The sequence below is a fragment of the Gadus morhua genome, chromosome 10 (genome assembly GCF_902167405.1).
Source record: "Gadus morhua chromosome 10, gadMor3.0, whole genome shotgun sequence".
Classification (NCBI taxonomy): Eukaryota; Metazoa; Chordata; class Actinopteri; order Gadiformes; family Gadidae; genus Gadus; species Gadus morhua.
In genome coordinates, this window is record NC_044057.1 from 10,424,788 (window position 1) to 10,441,442 (window position 16,655).

Genomic DNA, 16,655 nt, shown 5'->3' on the forward strand with positions numbered 1-16,655 from the left:
CGTCATGTTCCCCATAACATGTAGTCACTCTTATCGTTGCTAACAACTATGTGTTTATGTATTCGTTATCAAAACAGTCTACTTACTCATTCATTAGGTGAGTGCTGCATGCAGCGCTCAACTATTGTTCTTCTTAGGTTTTATTCTTACTTTCTAAATGTCTAAAGTCACCTAGAGACTCCATTCAAATTGTAAAATATTCAGAATAGCTTGGAATCGCGCGCTTCTTTTCAGATTTTTTAAATATTTTATACTTTTTAAGATATTCTACTTTTAAAATATTATCTTTTTTTTTAACATGCAGTCAAAGACTGCATGTTACTTCAACTGCATGTTAGTCCTCTGGTACTTCAACTGTAGAGGTAACGTAACTCAGGGGTTGACACTAACGGTTGCCCGCTTGCCCGGGGCAACTAAAAATAATATTTGTGCAAATTGAGATTATTTCTGGTTGCCCGAAAGGGCAAGTGCATTTTTTAGGGTTTGTTCATATATATTCATATATATTGAAGAGTTTCTAAAAACTGCAAAGCAACCATTTTCTTCCGTAAAATCACACAAAATAGATATATTTGCTATTGATCAGCGCGCTTCTCTTCTCTCGGACAGCGAGTTAAGGCCTAAACACACCGGCGCCGACGCGCAGCGGCGTGCATTTCACGCGCGTCAAAAGCCGCCCCTAGCACCAACAGGAAGCGGCGCGACGGTCGCGCTGCAGTGTAAAATCAGGAAGTCACCTGTCGATCAACCGCAACAAATAGACTAAGTGCCATGGGTGAATAGCCTATTGTAGCCTAGTTTATTTATTTTCCATCTTTTTTGGCTGGGTAATTTGAAAAATGTATAATCTGCACAGTGAAAGTATGTTTTCAAGCAGCAGATCTACCAACTTAGTTTGTAGGGCACTTTATCGTTTTATTTACTGTCGTTTCTTATTCATTTTATATTGTGCAATTATTCATCTACTGCAGGGGTGCCCAACCTTTTTTGAACCAAGATCTACTTTTCAAGTAGCCAACCTCCCGAGATCTACCAGCCTAGTGTCAACATTGCAAACCTACCTTTTCATTCCTTCTGCACACGGCGTCTTCTCAACAATAATCAATATTATCTTCCTCCCACTCAGGGTGAAAATGGTAGGTCTTAACTCGTTTCCCCTCAGCCATGCCAACGTTTAGGACTGCGTAACTACTTTTGACGGCGTTCAACTACTGTTGACAGTGCATGCGCTACCGCGCGTATATGTCCCGCGCAAGTTATTATTATTATTATTTTTTTTTACTTTTTTTTTTTTTTTCTTCACCCCTCGCGGTCGACTTGGGATCTATCGGCGATCGACTGGTTGGGCACCCCTGATCTACTGCATCAACAATCTTCATAAGTGCAGGACCTTCTATTAAGCCTTTTTAGTATATAGTCACCTTTTAAGGCCAATTGTTATTGTGTGTATTTATTGTATTGAGCTACTGGATGGCTTTATTGGTCCCCATTGGGACCAATAAAGTAGCTATCTATCTATCCAGCTATATAGCCTTAACATAGCTACACATTTACATGCATGCATCTCCAGATTTGCATGGAGCTCCTGGACCAGATTGTGGTATACCCTCTGTTCTTGTCTCCGTTCATTGATGGGGTGCACCCAAACCCTTCGGGTTCTCCTTGCCCGCCTACGGCGCAGCAGAAGAAGGGCAGCCACCCTCTGTCTGGCAACAATTCTTTGTTCTGTTGAAATAAATAAATAAAATTTAAAAGAGCTTGTGTTCTATTAAAATGGATCACATACATGTAAATGTGTGACTATGTTAAGGCTATATAGATGGATAGATAGATAGCTACTTTATTGGTCCCAATGGGGACCAATAAAGTCATCCAGTAGCTCAATACAATAAATACACACAATAACAATTGTCTTAAAAAGGTGACTGCACTATATACTAAAAAGGCCTAATAGAAGGACTCCTGCACTTATGAAGATTGTTGACGCAGTAGATGAATAATTGCACAATATAAAATAAAAAGAAATGACAGTAAATTAAAAAAGTGCCCTACAAACTAAGTTGGTAGATCTGTTACGCGTGAAATGCGCGCCGCTGCGTCGGCGCCGGTGTGTTTGGGCCTTTACTCGCGTTAATAAAACGTGCATAACGCGCCTAATTTGACGCTTGATCATTGTGTTTCACATTAATGGTTCAACGCGCCTGTGGCTGCGCTGGATTTAGGAGTCGGAAGTAGGAAACCCAAACGCGCCGTGTTTGGGTGCATGCTAGAGCTTAGATCGGGTTAGATTAAAATATCTCGGACATAAATAACAATAATCGGGTTAAATAACTTCACATGGTGTGTCTGGTGTGTTTCCAGCATTCGTAGTGTTGATCAGCAGAGAAATAGTCCGCCAAAGAAATTGAGGTTGCTTAGCAACCAAAGACGCTGTCCATGCAAGAGAATGGAGTGTTCCCTCTTCGTCATAACTATTAACCAAACATCCTTCACATTCACCGAGCGAACATTATGAAAGTAAAATGCACATTTCTCGCTAAAAATGTTTACATAAACGCTTTTAATGGCGTAACTATGTTACTATTTCCACCCAGAATAAAGAAAGATGTCCGCCATATGCTTCTGTGCAAGCGTCACTCGTTACTCTCTGCCAGTGACGTCAGGTCAAGCTCCACGCTGGTTGGCTAACGCGGCTAAGCGTCACTCGTAGGCGCATCAAAAGTTAAAAAATGTTAACTTTGCGTGTTGGTGCATTGGGCGCGTTGGTGCGTCTACGTGAGTCATTACGTGCGTATGCCGCGTCTAACGCCACTAACGCTCGCTTTAACACGTGCAACGTGTCTACGCGCCTACATCAATGGTTCCCTATGCAAAAATGCCGATTTTCAACGCCAACGCGTGTGCAGTGTGGCCATGCCTTTACTCTCTGCCAGTGACGTCGGATCAAGCTCCACGCTGGTTGGCTATCGCGGCTAAGCGTCACGCGTAGGCGCGTCAAAAGTTACATTTTTTAACTTTGCGCGTTGGTGCATTGGGCGCGTTGGTGCGTTTACGTGCGTCATTATGTGTATATGCCGCGTCTAACGCCACTAACACACCGCTTTAAAGCGCGTCTACGCGCATACACCAATGGTTCCCTATGCAAAAATGCCGATTTTCAACGCCAACGCGTGAGCAGTGTGGCCGTACCTTAACAGATACACAGCGCTACAGCGCGAACATAGCCCCGCCTCCTGTCACTCACTCGCAGTGCGGTCTCTGGCAGTGATTCGGCAATAGTCTCAATGCTCTTTGTGACGGTTTTAGGCCCCGTCCACACGAAGAGCTGACGACAGAGCTGCGACGGTTCCGTGTTAGAGGTAAACACTAATGGCTGCTGCTGCTTGCGAACAGCTATCTTTCGACTCGGCTTTGGCCGCAACTCTTCAAGACTTGAAGTTATCATTTTCTTTGAGAAATTAACAAAGAACTGCGCTGAAGTCTGTACTGGAAAAGACAGATGTATTCTGAGTTTTGCCGACCGGATACGGTAAAAGACTTTGCCGGTGTGGCCAATACCGTCACGCCAACATGCATCAATCTCCCGGCAATGCTACTTTTTTTCTGTCTTTCGAAGATGTTCGATGAATGTACAAGCACGCCCGCAATTCTCAGGTTATTCTGGCAAAAACGGCAACAGTCGTTGGTCACCATTATCTCAATCCACCATTCGCAACACTTCCCCATGGAAATTTCCGTCGCTCTGACTACGTCACCTTCTTCGTTGCTCTGATTGGTTGTAGCGCTATCCTATTGCGTGCAGAGGGAACTTGAAAGACAACCGTTTATCCCGCCCACACTGCCACCGTACGAGACCAGACCCAATATCTTTCCGATATGGGTCTGGCTTGCCAGGCTAGGAGTCAAGCACAGCCGGGTAGATCTGTAGAAACCCTGTAGTACACATTCCAGGCCCATAAGGGGCGCTGCTTCTGCTACAGAAATCCAGAAGAGGCGAGCATGTGCATAAAGGGTGAGACTCCGCAGGCTTAACAGTCATTGGCTAGATGGTCGAGGGGTGGGGCAATGACGTCATGGTTTACGGTTTAAGTCGGTTTCAGGCGTCCACACGAATCCAAAACGAAACCGGGTAGATTTGTAACCACCGAAAAAGTTTACGGTTTCGGTCAGCGGATTCGCCAGCTTCGTGTGGACGGAAGGCCGAACCGTACAAGACCTTTGCGGTTTCGCCATGAAATCGGCTTCGTGTGGACGGGGGCCTTAGCTCAAGTTTAGCCAATACAGCTACCATCTCAAGTGCAGCGCCGCCGCGAACGTTTTAGGTAGAAAAGGTAGATGGAGTAGTGATGGAGGAGTGCGGTTTGGAAGTACTTTAGATTAAATCAAATTACCAAGGAAAGTCAAAAGAATCATTTAAAGTCATATGCAAATGCAAGAACACGGTTTGGGGTTTCATAAGTGTACACATGCACAGCAATAGCGATCTTTTTAACGAAATTGGACCTGCACAAACTATACATTATATGAAAGTTGAGCCTCCACCAATTCCGACAATCTTAACCAGGGGTGCCCAAATTCTTCCCTCTGGAGGGCCAAAATTTAAATGTTTCAGTATATTAAGTTAAATATGGGTATAAATCAGGGATGCAAACAGCTCACTTTTTAAGTGAGACTCACTTTTTTGACGGCCAAATGGGTCACTTGTGTGGTTCATGCAGATCCAAGGAGTTTTTGTTTGGGGGGGGGGGGGGGGGGGGGGGGGTGTCTAATTTGCGCCGGACCTTTCGTGCGCATGCGCACTCCTCATTCCCGTAACTAACCGTTTCTGCTATGGTTTCTGCTATCTAGATCGTTCAAAAACTATCAAGCGGAGAAATAGAGCTTGCGCCCGTATATTAATCATTACGGTAGCCCACACCACTTCCGCAGAACTACCGTAAAATCACAGAGACAAGATTCACCAGCACCTGAAGTATTTGTAACGTGAGCTTCTATGTACCGTAACTCCTGAATGGTTGGGGAATTTCAAAAATTTCAACCGGTTTCTGAAAGTAAGGAATGAGAGCTTAAGGTAAGGTTGCAGTCTTTTGCTGAAAGTTTAACATGAATATTATTTGTCTTGGAAGTATCCATGATGGAGTGACCAGACGTTCCCGGTTTCAGGGGACAGTCGCAGCTTTTGGTTGCCTATCCCCGGGAAAATAAAAATAAACTCTGTCCCCGTTTTTTTTTAGATAAAAAATGAAGGAAGGCCGATATCAATCAAACTGATGGCCACACAGGAAATTTCCCCCCGTTTCTCTCCGCCTTTTTGGGATTTATGTCCTGGTATTGAACATCGGATGACTGGTCATTTTCATCCATGATATCAGTTAACTTGAGCTGATGTTAGCTAGCGTATAGACCTGCATAGTTAGAGATAACACCGTTACCAATTAAGTGTGGCGTAGGTAATCTAGGCCTAGGGAACGTGAAAGCTTGCGATGTGTGCGTAGTGAGGCGTATCGGGCAATTTTTTTGCGAGGGAAAACCGGCGATAAGTTTTGATTTGTCACACCATACTTTCGCCGTGGACAGGCGAGCGCGTTCATGAGGATTTGTGGCGCGACAAATTCGCTCGACTTGAAATATTTAAACTGACGCGAATTTCGTGTGATGACAGCCAATCAGCATTCAACAGCGTGGCCACTGAGTGACATGTGTAACGTAACAGTCAATCAGCGTTTAACTGTCAAACTCAGTGCAGTGCAGTCCGGGGTGAACTGCAGCATGGAGGAGAAAGTGATTGTTGCCGTATGCGACTCCCGGAGCTCTATATATAATAGTATGATATAATTGTATATATAATATCACAGCCAAAAGCTCTGTGCCTCCGGATGGCCGTAGCGCGGGGAGCTCACAGGGATTGGGCTTCTCAGGGTTTGTTTACCGGCGTTGCTATGGTTTCCGGTCTTGTGTGTTACATGATGAATGAAACAGGCGGTCGAAACTGTTGTGCATTAAGCTTTATTGTTTAGTGACTCTTTTAGTCAGATTCTATCTAATGTAGGGAGGTCAAGTAAAAACCATTCAGGTAGTAAATGTTGAATGAAATTAACTAGGACTTAAAATTTGCAATTTGGTTCACCATGGACTAGGCCCACATGTTTCAGACCTGGCCTATATCTACAAAATAAACTACCTTTGGAGAACCCCATCCTACAATCCCTCTCTGCTGTAGACCCCATCCTCAGAGGTCACTCGCAAGCTGTGATCCATTTGAAGAAGCTGGCCACCAACCTTCAACACTTCACAGACCCTGAAAGTGATGTCCACCTCGAAATAGTGGGGTACAGTGTGTCTCCAGATTTGGCCTCATTCAGTGAGGGAGAGGACATGGTCACTTGGTTGGCCAAGGTCTTCAATTCTCAAAAGTTCCCTGCATTGAGCAAAGTCGTGAAAGCCGCCCTCTCCATCTTTCATGGCACATTGGTGGAGGCCTCCTTCAACCTTATGGGGGACATTATTGACACAAAGAGCAGCAACATGGCTATCCCTACATTTAATGCATTCCAAACTGTTAAATACACACTAAAATCAGGCAACATGTCCACCACTCAAATTTTTAAGAGGGAGGATCCAAAATATGGGAAATTGGATCAAAGGCTGTGTCAAAACATCAAGTCTGCTGGGGCAAGGGATGCGGCTAGACGCCAAAGGAACCGGATTTCAGCAATGGAGAGGGCTAAAGAATATGGGTACGAGAAAGCACAAACTGCAGAGGACAGTAAAAGGGCTGCACTCGAAGCCGAAAAGAGGGCAAGAATGAAGCATGCGGCCAAACAAAGGCGTCGGGCACTCGAGATCCTGGTGGCAAAAAAAAAGAAGTAATTCTGTCAAAATGACAATGAAAATGTTGTTTTGTTTGTTGTATTAATCCGTTACTCTAGCTATTGCCAATATGTTTACAATTCAATAAAGAATGGAGTAGAAATCTTTGGCCCTTTTCATCATTGCGCCCCTTCCGTGGTCTCATGTGGGATCGGCAAGTCGCCGCGATGTACTCACTTTTTTGACCCTTCACCTGTTTGCATCCCTGATAAATAGCATGCATGTGCAAAATCAAAACTATCACAAGGTCATTTTGAAAAATGAATGACACTGTTTATTGTGCTTCACATTAATGTTAAAAAAATAAGATCGCTGAGAATGTTGCAGTATTTTGGTGTGTCTTCCTCCATCAACCCAACTTCTCTGAGGCTGGGAAAATGTGCCACATTTCCTAAATGTACAGACACAAAGACAAAAGTAGCAATGTAAGATGCAAGGTTGTTCATTTGATTTTCAATTAAATACCAAACATCAATCAAATGAGAAAAAAACTTATTTTTTTGTGTTTATGGCTGCAGTATTAAAAACAAATACTGCTACTGTTATTGGATATAATGCCTAGATTTAAATAGAACATTTATTCTCCACAAACAATGTATGTAACAGATATAATAACATGGTAGTGATCAATAACAAGCTTACTACATTGTTTTGTGTTCAATAACATATTCAAGTTAGATCTCACCTGTTAAAAGATGTCTGCTAAGCAACTGGAGCTTTTGCTTGAAGGCTCTGACATAGTCTTACAGCTGACATAGTCTTACAGTCTTCTCTCCCTTGAAGCTGAAGATTGAGGATATTCAGCAGCTCTGTGATGTCCAAAAGAAAGGCCAGATCTGCAAGCCAGTGATTGTCCGAGGGCACTTGGATGCTGTTCTTCTTTGTGGGTTGAAACACCCTGATTTCCTCACGCAGCTCAAAGCAACGTCATCAAACTTTCCCGCGGCTCAGCCACCGCTCTTCCTGGTGGTACAATACATCACCATACTGGGCATCCATCTCATCAACAACAGCTTTGAACTGACGGTGTGAGAGCGCCTTTGAGCGAATATTATTGACAATGCCAACGACATCCTGCATCACGTTCTTTAGGCCGATATTCTTAGAGCACAGTCGCTCCTGATGCAAAATGCAATGATACACTCATGGACTTTGTCCGACACAAGTGCAGTTAGGCCTGCTCCCTTACCGACCACGGCCGGGGCTCCATCAGTCGTGATGCCAGATAGGTTTTCCCACTTCAAACCGTTCTTGTCCATAACTTGCTGCACTGCCATAAAAATATCGATACCTCTTGTCGTCCCTTTCAGTGTTAGATCAATATTGTCAATAAGAAACTGTTCTTAATGTTTTATCTGGAAAAATAAAGGTTAAAAAAAAAAAAAGTGTTTCAAGGCCCGCTAGTTCTTGGCACACTTCAAAGTCCTCATTGACGCCCCGCAAAAACACCAGCAACTGTGCTGAGTCAGATATGTCGTTGCTTTCATCGCATGCGATGGAGAAGGCAGAAAACCGACCTGCTCTTTGGGCTACCTGGCCCCGAACGTCTTCGGCCATGTCCTCAACGTGGCGGGTTACCGTGTTCCGTGACTTATTTGAGAAAATACCGCTTCTGAGTTGGACACACAGCTTCAGCAGCAACTGTCAGACACTCTTTTACAAAATCACCCGCAGCAAAAGCGTGTCCACTTCTGACAATGATGTTGCTAATGAGATAACTTGCAAGGGTGGCATTTTCTTGTGCAGTGGACGGCTGAAGTAAAGTTTGCTGCTGTGTGTCTAGCTTCATTAGCAAGTTTGCTGCCTTTACCTTTCGGTCCTCGCCTGTGTATTTTGCGAACTGGGGAAAATCCTTAGTTTCACAGTGACGACGAATGTTGTACTCCTTTAAAACAGCGACCTTCTGCTTACATACCAGACATATTGCGTTGGAATCGGCCTCGGTAAATAAATAATCATGTTCCCAACATTTTTTGATTTTTCGTTTGTCTGTGTGCCACTGCCGCTCCATCCTTGCATCCTCTCACTTACTCGCTGTCACTTCGGATTGGAGCGCAATAGGATAGGAGCTCAACAGCGCTACCCTACCATCAATGTGTCACAATGTTATTCTATGGTCAGGAATGGAAGTGCACCAATCAATAATATTCAATGAGAGCGAGCGCTGATGGTGGAAAACAATAATGTATATATACAGTGGGTAAGCCGCCAAGTGTGGCCCGCGGGCCCCAAATGGGGCTGCCCTGATCTAAACCATATCATTCTGGGACTAAAACTTTTCTTTTAAAAACCAAAAAAGAAATTTTACCTTTGTGATTTTTGTCCACAAAGTTGAATCTCATCTCATTAAACCACCATAAACAGATAATCCAGTGGCCAAATTTTGCAACTAAACATGGTCTTTACAATAAATTACTTAAAGGTTTCTCAGGAAAAAGATAAATTGACTTCAATCAGAACACATGTAGCAGAGTCGGACTCTACATTTGTGAGATGGGTATGCTACTGTAGCCAAGCGTTCTGGGTTCGCCTATACTGTAGTATTATAGAAAACAATGAACGGGACCGGAGACGAGATAGTGTGTTCAGCAGCCAACTCTGCTTCACTTTAATCTCAGACACAACCACACAACACATCAGCCGTAACACTTCCCCGAACTTCCCCCCTACGGCTAACTCACGAGGGACACACCTCCTTTTCCAAACTAAACGCAGAACAGTCTGTTACACTACAATTGAATCCAAAGCTGCGCTACTGGCTTCCGTCTCACTGCCCAAGTTTATGCTGCGCTGAGTGGTTGACAGGGGGGGGGGGGGACCTATGGCTATGGCCATAGCCATTATGTAGGTCTAGCTATGTCATTCATTATGCTATGAATTCTCTGTGAATGAAAGAAAATAAAGGGATAGAAATGTAAAAAGGGATGTGTATCTTGTCATGACTTTCTTTTTACAATCTGTATTGATTTCAATACCTAAAGATACAGTATTTATATCATAAAATGTATTGCACCATGAGCCATAACTGCGACCATTATATTGTACATTTGTTGGCCTTAAGCCTAGCTCAGTCATTATGCCAACCAGATCACCTCCTGCTGTGTAATGAGCAGCATTGAACACAAGAAGATCTATTGAGAACACCAAATCCATATTTCCTGTTATTTTGGTGAAAGTAATGCAAAAGTAATGTAAAAGTAGTGTAATGCCTTACAATTCAAAGACAGTAATACTGTAATGTAACTAATTACTTTGAAATGACAGTAACAAGTAATAAATAATGCATTACGCTTTTGAAGTAACTTGCCCAACACTGATCGTGACAACACTACTATAAACGTGATTGTGATTAGTTAGACTTAGAAAAACGTGAAAGTTAAAAAATACATATTTTTGCTACTATCTTGGACATTTAGTTATTTACATTTGCATAAAATTCAGATGAAAGCGTGCAGGTCTACATATAACTGGTCGATACCTTTAATAGGTTGAAACGGTGGACTGACCTGTACTTGCTCGATGGTTAAGTGCTTTTGAAACCTTGTCAACCCCTGCGTAACTAAATCAATTTTCAACCGTTTATCTTCGTTCAAACCATTTAACAAATCTACACACTTGTATCTTCCATAATATCTAAACGGAATTTCGATATCATTTGAACTTTCTTCAGGATCACAGTTTAAGTTTCATACCGCTTTGTTTTCAGCTGTTTTCATTGAAGACGTCTGCCCATTCTGATACACCTACTTCTTATGACATCGTAACCATGGGCGTAGCGGACGCGGGGTACGCAGGGGACATGTCCCCCGCACTTCCCGTATCAGCACCCTCTGTCCCCCCGCACTTTTTACAGCCATTACAACCATTCAATTCATTTTTAACACGTGGAAACACGTTTTTCCGAGCCGCCTTTGAACGCACCATGAGCAGGTGGAGCCAGGTGGCACACACTGCTATCGTGTTGTACTTTCAATAGATTCAGATCTGTTTCAAGCATGTTCAGCAAACCAGCAGCCAAGAGACAAAAAACTTTACCTTGTTTTCTCCAAACAAACCGTGTAAGTTGAGTAATGCTGTTGCATGTTGTATAGCTAAAAGATGACTGACTAATAGATGTCAATATATCAAGTTAAGCTGGTTAACAATTGTTAAAGGCACCCAGTGCAACTTTATGTAAACATTCAATGAAAAATAAACATTCAATTTCTAGTCTTTTTTACACGTAGTAAGTTTCAATAACTCCATACCATTACATATCGACATTCAAGGAGCAAAGATGAGACGTCGCTGTGTGGTGAGAACTGATAGAAAATCGTAAACAACAACAATCGCCGGTGGGGAGAAGCCATTTTTCCATTGACTGGAAGCCTGCTTTATTTATTGTAGGTTACAAAAAATAAAGAAAAAGGCGGCATTGTTGTTGTTATCGATTTTCTATCAGTTCTCACCACACAACGACGTCTCATCTTTGCTGCTTGAATGTCGGTATGTAATGGTATGGAGTTATTAAGCCTCGAAAGTTGCACTGGGTGCCTTTAACTGTTACCTATGTTAAATCGCTTGCTAGGTGCAATAGTAATAGTAACTAGTGACAATTACTCTGTTACATTTCCTTGAGTAACCTTTTGGATAAATTATACTCTTAAGAGTTGTTTTACTGCAAAATACTTTTTAACTTAATTCTAAAGTAAGCACAACAACCGTGAGAACTTGTGCTCACGGTTGTTTTGCACATATTTGTGACTAGACCATGACTGACATGTGATTACACCATGTCTGGGAGCAACCAGTATTGCTTTCATGGAAAATGGAATGCACCTTGCAGTCCATGTTCCAAGTTCGAAAAATACATATAGTCTAATAAATGAATAACAAATGTGGCCAGAAGGTCCAAAGAAGGGCCACAAATATTAACATCACAGTTATTTAACTGTAGAGGATAATCAACATCGAAACTTTATTACTTTTTAGTTGATATAACCATTATTAAATTTGTATTATGTTATTGTTTCTACTTGGGTCTAAAAGAAATCTAGAACTGAAAATATTATTTTGTACTATAGTTAATCAGGAGGGCCTGTAGCCTTTGATTCCCTTAGTTCAAAAGGTAAATACTGACATGAATGTTTAAATATGTAGTATATATATTTAATTTCAAAGAGACTTTTTGTTTATTATTTATTTTGCAGATATTATTTGACTACTGCATTATTTGTGTTTTAAAGAAAGCATGGTATAGGTCATACCATTTGTCTTAGTCAGTGGAGCAAGTAAGTTACATATTCATTTAGTCTTTCGGCCTGTAGCATATAAACAAAATGAAGCAATTGTTCCATATTTCTAACTGCATTTGAAATAGACATTGAGGCCCCGTTCACACGAAGCCGATTTCATGGCGAAACCGCAAAGGTCTTGTCTGGTTCGGCCTTCCGTACACATGAAGCCGGTGAATCCGATGACCGAAACCGCAAACTTCTGAAACCACCCTCGGAGTTGGTTTCAAATCTACCCGGTTTCGTTTTGGATTCGTGTGTACGCCTGAAACCGACTGAAACCGCAAACCATGACGTCATCGCCCCACCCCTCGACCTCCTAGCCAATGGCTCTTAAGCCCGCGGAGTCTCAGAAATCACATGCGAGCATGCGCATAAGGGCAGCCTTTATGCGCATGCTCGCCTCTTCTTCTTATTTCATTTCTTCTGGATTTCTGTACCAGAAGCAGCGCCCCTTATGGGCCTGGAATGTGTACTACAGCGTTTCTACAGATCTACCCGGTTTCGCTTGGCTTCGTCTTTACGGAGATACTTCGAAACCGGATAGATCGAAACCGTAACGGTTTCGCCTGTTTCGGCTTCGTGTGAACGGGGCCTGAGACTCACCAAAAATGGACACTAAAGGACAGTGATCATGATTTGTCTCAATATCAGAATAACAACAATGGGTAAAATAGCAATGGCTGGTGGAATGGCCATAAAGTAGGTCTGTATATGCAGTATAAGCTTGTCCAGGCCCTGCAAGTCAGGATGTAGGCTATGAATCTGAATGAGTAGTAGGTAAATAGGTAGTGGCCATCCCCAACATGCATCAGAATACAGGAAATCAAAGTAATAGATAGACCCCCTGTCTATAATCAAGTCTAAGACCAGCCGCCACTGGTCTTAATCTTGATTAATTTCACACATCTGTTTTGTCATAGTTGACGACGGCAAATGTAAAATAGCAACATCTTCATGTCGATATGTTGATTGTTGTCACTTTCACTTGTCACTTCTTGCCATTAAATTAAATTATGTGGCTTATTACCCTGTTACCTTGTCACTTCCATTCCATTTTGGGGCTGATAATTTGAAACAGGAATGGTGTTTTACAGAACTTTTCGTGTTCAGTGTTTTCATTTGGCACTTAATTATCGGGCTACTTACCCTGTAGATGCTCGAGGGTCATTCTGTGTCAACTCAACCAGAGTTTGGCACCTTTAGATTTTGACTTTAGATTTTGATAGTATATCATTTTAAAGAACTAAAGTCGGTCCCCTGGTGCTGTGCTGTTGTGGTTATGTAGCCACTAGGGAGAGGTGCAACTGAATGCGAGAGGATGATAAATCACTCAATAGACCTCTGAACAATTTGTCCCCCTCACTTTTGAAGTGATGGCTACGCCCCTGATCGTAACTCAATCCTTTTTCAACCGTTTACCATCGTTCAAACCATTAAACAAATCTACACACTTGTATCTTCAATACTATCCAAACGGAATTTCGATAGCATTTTAACTTTTTTCAGAATCACAGTTTTAGTTTCAAATCGGTGTTACACCGAATTCTGCGACCCACCGAAAAGTGTGACCCCAGGGGGCGCTGTTGCACATTATCTGCAACATGCACGTGTGCATTATAACAAAAACATAAATAAAACATAAGATCTCCGGTGGGTCTTTCTTTTCTTGATGCTAAAATTAATTCTAAACAGCATTTCACACAGTAGCCTATAATAGGAAATTCTCAAAGGTAAATCAGCATAATTTAACACTGGCTGTAGCTTTTTACGGGTAAAGAAGCAACGGTGAAGGACCGTACTAAACGCCCTATCCATTGTATGGGTCTGTAAAATGCTAATCAAATCAATTAAATGTATTTATTAAGCACCTTTAATAAAATGGTAAATGGTTGTGGGGAGATCTTATGTTTTATGAATGTTTTTGTCACACCTGTCTACGCTTCAATCTCATGCATATTGCAGAAAATATGCAACAGCGCCCCCTGGGGTCACACTTTTCGGTGGGTCGCAGAATTCGGTGTAACACCGGCATCGTTTTCAGTTGCTTATAATAATTTAGGTAACCATAGCTCATTATACAACAATTAGGAACCAGTTAGGCCCCCCGTTGTATAAATACAATTATACAACGGGGGACCTAAATCCAGCGATCTGATTGGTTCCCAACTGTTGTATAATGAGCGTATACATAACTGCTATGACGCCCGATCATTTTGTGAAAGTTTGCATATCACTCTGCGCCTGGAAGTAGAAACAGTTACAAAGTAAAACATATGTTGGATGATGGAGAGGGTGTAAATGTTGTTACTTCGGGAGTGAGCAAGGCGATGGAGAGACTAACGAAAGCTTAGGCACACGGCGAGTGAACTGCTCCATAGGATAAATTGCCGGCGAACCGCTCTAGCCGAGCCTTCTCTCGGATGGACGCTAAAGTGTGTTGCATAGCGACCGTCGTGCATTTTGAAGGCAGCCAGGAGGGACTACTTTTTTGTATTCTTTAATAAAACGGCTACTTCGACTTTCTTGGTGTCTTTTTAAATGTAGTGTGTCTATGACTTTCGTTTTGCCATAATAGTAACTGTTGTATAAAAGCAATAGATCACTTCAGTCAGTGGTATGTGCTCATTATACCACTGTGAAGGGGGTCACCGGCCCACCGCTGCGCGTCGGGGCCGGACAACGCCCCCCCCCTTAAGAGTGGTATAATGGCTGTTTCCCAAAGTGAAGGCTGAAGCCTTGCTAGGACGCGTCCTTGCTAGTCGCGTCCTATGGAGATGAGACTAGAGTGCTAGCTCGAGTGCTTCCTAGCGTTTGTAACGTTCAGACTTTGGAACGACTTGGTAGTGTGGAAGCGCTTCCGCTTCCGCTTTTTAATACTGCGTGTCCGCTTGTAAACACATGTGCGCTTATGAATAAAACATGGCAGCAATCAAACTGATCGATATTTATTTGACTTTTGTCTGTTATGAATGCGGTCATGTCTCCTTCGCATGGAGCCTCTTTGGGGAAGTCACAAAAGCTTTGTTGCGGTTGATAGAATCGTCTTTATTAAAAGGAATATCCATTCAATTTTTATAAAACTAAGTGAAATTGTCTGAGAACTTAATTCATGCATCACATTTACAGTACGTTTTGATTACTATTATGCACGGGTGGAAAGACAAAGAAAGAGATGATAAACATGTATTTATTTGGATATATTATTTAACTGATCTGATTCATTCATTCATATATGCCTACAATCTACCAGTGGTTTGAACACATAAGTATATCATATAAAATACAATTATATACGTTCATTAAAAATTACAAACATTGCAAATGATCGGTTGTGCATTAATTTTACAACATTGGATAGTGGCACTATCCCTTCCACCGGTAAACAAATGTTTGCGCGCCACCCGGCGCACAAAAGCCTCCGTTTGCTGGGCTGACCCTAAAAAAAACGATTCAACACAAACATAAATAGGTATACATAATGTCATCTTGTGAGCGAGTAAATTGACATTGGTGACAGTGGTGTTTAACACCAGCTACGTCCATGCAAAATATAGCAACGTATCATTAAGTTGCAAAAACGTTTGAAAAGTGGCACAGGTCTTTAGGCTTGATTATTTGCATGAACATGATGAATCTATAAAAAGCAATACGGCACAAAATGTTTCTGAAAACATAACTTCACTTCATTTGAACGTGTACTGCGCTGCCATTTTCTAGAACCCGCCCAGTGAACGCAGAGGATTGTGGGTAGTTTTGGCTCGTCTAGGATGCAGCGATGCATCCTTGAAAAATCTCGGAATTCTCAAAAACAAAGGACGCAAAAATGGCGCGGCTTTCGAGTGCCCTCAACATTGGAACAGTGCTTGTCGGCGTTCTATGACGTAGCGTCCTTAAAAGGGCGGCCGTTGAGCATGCTTCCTTGACATTGGGAAACAGCCAATGAGCACATACCACAGCCTGTCGTGATCTATTGCTTAATTATACAACGGGGGGCCTAAATCCAGCGATCTGATTGGTTCCTAACTGTTGTATAATGAGCGTATACATAACTGCTATGACGCCCGATCATTTTGTGAAAGTTTGCATATCACTCCGCGCCTGGAAGTAGAAACAGTTACGAAGTAAAACATATGTTGGATGATGGAGAGGGTGTAAATGTTGTTACACCGGGAGTGAGCAAGGCGATGGAGAGACTAACGAAAGCTTAGGCACACGGCGAGTGAACTGCTCCATAGGATAAATTGCCGGCGAACCGCTCTAGCCGAGCCTTCTCTCGGATGGACGCTAAAGTGCGTTGCATAGCAACCGTCGTGCATTTTGAAGGCAGCCAGGAGGGACTACTTTTTTGTATTCTTTAATAAAACGGCTACTTCGACTTTCTTGGTGTCTTTTTAAATGTAGTGTGTCTATGACTTTCGTTTTTGCCATAATAGTAACCGTTGTATAAAAGCAATAGATCACTTCAGTCAGTGATATGTGCTCATTATACCACTGTGAAGGGGGTCACCG

General features: G+C 42.4%; 1 protein-coding gene across 4 annotated transcripts in view; it reads left to right on the forward strand.

Moving 5' to 3' along the window:
- Positions 1 to 16,655, forward strand: part of abhd18 (abhydrolase domain containing 18) — a 182,447-nt gene that overhangs the window by 31,846 nt on the left and 133,946 nt on the right. The gene's annotated exons all lie outside the window — the stretch shown is intronic.